Here is a 2,899-nt window from a genome sequence, read left to right on the forward strand (position 1 = left end):
CTCAACATATATTTCTAAGATATTTACAGAACCACCCACCCCATGCTAACTGGAATAAAAAAGCATCTGCTATTTTAACTACTTATTTGCTAAATACTCCTTTTGTTACTTAAGTTATGGTATAGGGCTGGGGATACAGCTCAGTGGCATAAGCACCTGCATGGCAAGCTCAAGGTCCTGAGTTCGATCCCTGATACCACACACACACACACACACACACACACACAGCATAAAAAAAAATCAACTTGAACTTGTTACAGTATAATAGCAGGCAGACAACAGTCAATGGTAATTCCAGTGAATTTTAGGAAAGGGGAAGTACAAGGTATTTTGAAACAGGAAAAAGTGGGTGCTGGAGCTAGGTGGCAGGAGTTTCCAAGTGAGGCCTTAAGACAACTGCCAGGCTGGGCAATGGCACAGGCCCGTAATCCAGCACTCAGGAACTCAGGAGGCAGAGGCAGGAGGATCACTGCAAGACGGAGACCAGCCTGGGCTACTAAGTGAGCTCAAGGCCAGCCTGAGCTGCAGAGCAAGACCCTGTCTCGAAAAGACAAAAACAAAAGCCTTGACTTACAGCTTTGATAGCCAGCGTGCAGATTGTACCAGTTTCTCTTGTGAGCTGGTACCAAGTTACTTCACACACACACACACACACACACACACACACTCTCTCTCTCTCTCTCTCTCTCTCTCTCTCTCTCTCTCTCAGGACTGTGGGAAAGGGAACACCCGCCTTGTGGCCTGCAGAGGGGGTAGAGGCTGGAGCTGCCAGGCGCCCCTTGGAGAGCCAGCAAAGGCTGGCAGATAAGAAAGAGCTTGATCAGAAACAGCTCTGCAGTGGTGGCGTGTCACTCGTTACCGTTTCTTCCCAAACCTAGTGTCCATCATGGTGGTCGAAGTTGGCCCAGCTGTAGGATTCCTACTGCAGAAGGGTTTCCCTCGCAGTCTGGAACTGGTGCTAAACGCTGCCTACCTCCGAAGGCCGCGGTGACCCACGGGGAGGCCACGCACAGGACTGGCTCCCCATCCCTGGTGACAGAAGCACAGATGCCACCAGAAGCTTGAACCCAGGAGACCCAAGGTCAGGTCACCTTTGAAAAAGCACTGGCCAGGACATCTACCTCCAGGGAGATGTGGTACACACATTCCCCCATTCCTCTCCACTACATCTAACCAGATAGCCCTGGGAAAGATGCGCTAGGAGGTAAAAAAGACCCTGCAAGATGGAGAGAAGATGGTGGAGTAACTAGGGACTTTAGGACACAGAGATGACAAGGTACTATTCAGGAGGCTGACCCAAGGCCCTTCTTGAGTTTTCATCTTATGTCATATGTGCCAGACCCAACATTCATGCATTTACCTGTAACAGAGGGGTATTTTTTTTGGGGGGGGGGAGTTGTTTTGTTTTGTTTTGTTTTTTGCAGTACCAGGGATTGAACTCAGGACCTTGCCAGGCAGGGGCTTATGCCACTGAGCTATCTCCCTGGCCCCCTGTACTAGAGTTGAAGAAGCTGGCTACTGGAAATATCATGGGTATAGACCAAAAAAAAAAAAAAGCCAGGCAAGGTGGCACAAGCTTGTAATCTCAGCACTCAGGAGGCTGACCCAGGGCGCTCGCCATAAGATTTGAGGCCATTCTATGCTAAACGGTGAGTCCAAGGCCAGCCTGAACTATGTAGTGAGACCCTGTCTCAAACAAAACCAAATGGGAAAGGGCTGGCCAAATAGCTCAGCGGATTAAAGCACCTGCCTAGGCAGACATTGGGTGGAGAATTTGATCCCCTGGCCTGCTTGCTGGCTCTGCCCCCAGGGCAAGACTGGGCATTGTGTCCTGTGCCTGTAATCCCAGCACTTGGGAGGCTGTAAGCAGGAGGAGCACTACCAGTCTGATCTATGCAGTAAGACCCTGTATACCCTATACACCCTGTCCTAAAAATACAAAAAAAACAAAACAAAACAAAAAACCTAAATGCGAGGCAAAAGGGCTGGAGATGTAGCTCAGTGCAAAGGCCCTGAGTTCAAGCCCTGTTATCACACACAGGGTTTAGCAAGACCCTGTCTAAAGGGATGTATCTCAGTGTGAAGGCTATGGGTTCAATCTCCAATACCATAAAAACCGAAAATAAAACAATAAAAGGGTGGGGCTGTACTTGCCTGTAACCCCACTGCTCAGAAGGTTGAGGCAGGAGGATTGCTGAGTTTGGGGACAATCTGCGCTACGAAGTGAGGCCCTATCTCAAAACAAAACAAAAATGTAGGTCTTTGCTCACGCTAAGCAAATGCTCTACAATGGAGCTAGTTCCCAGCCTTTTTTTTTTTTTTTGGCCATCAGGATTCAAACTCAAGACCTTACACTTACCAGGCAGGTGCTGTGACACTGAGCTATATCCTTGGCCCACCTGTCCTTTTACACTGCTCTTACTGTCTACAATTTCCTACAGTACTCAGCAATGCAGCAGGTGCACAGTAGGCCATCCCACACAGACTTGTGTTAGCACATTGTGTTTGTACAACATTGAAGCGCTGCGACCTCTTTCTCGGACTGTATCCCTGTTAAACAATGCTCAAGGAAAAACAGAATAAAAAGCAGACCACTTAGGGTGTCTGGTGGGGTGTGGGGGCAAGACAGGGTCTTGCTGTGTAGCCCATGCTGGGCTTGAACTCTCTGTGTAGCCCAGACTGGCCTCAAATACACAGTGATCCTCCTGCCTCAGCTTTCCAAGTACTAGGATTATAGGCCTGAGCCACCAGGACCAGTTTAATTAATCAGTTTATTTATTTTTGTATTTTAGGGAAGGGTCTACAGGGTGTTCAGGGTCTCACTACCAGATGGGACTCGTAGTGATCCACCTGTTTACAGCCTCCCAAGAGCTGGGATTACAGGCGCTGTGCCACCATG

The sequence above is a fragment of the Octodon degus genome, unplaced genomic scaffold (genome assembly GCF_000260255.1).
Source record: "Octodon degus isolate 3935 unplaced genomic scaffold, OctDeg1.0 scaffold00064, whole genome shotgun sequence".
Taxonomy (NCBI): Eukaryota; Metazoa; Chordata; class Mammalia; order Rodentia; family Octodontidae; genus Octodon; species Octodon degus.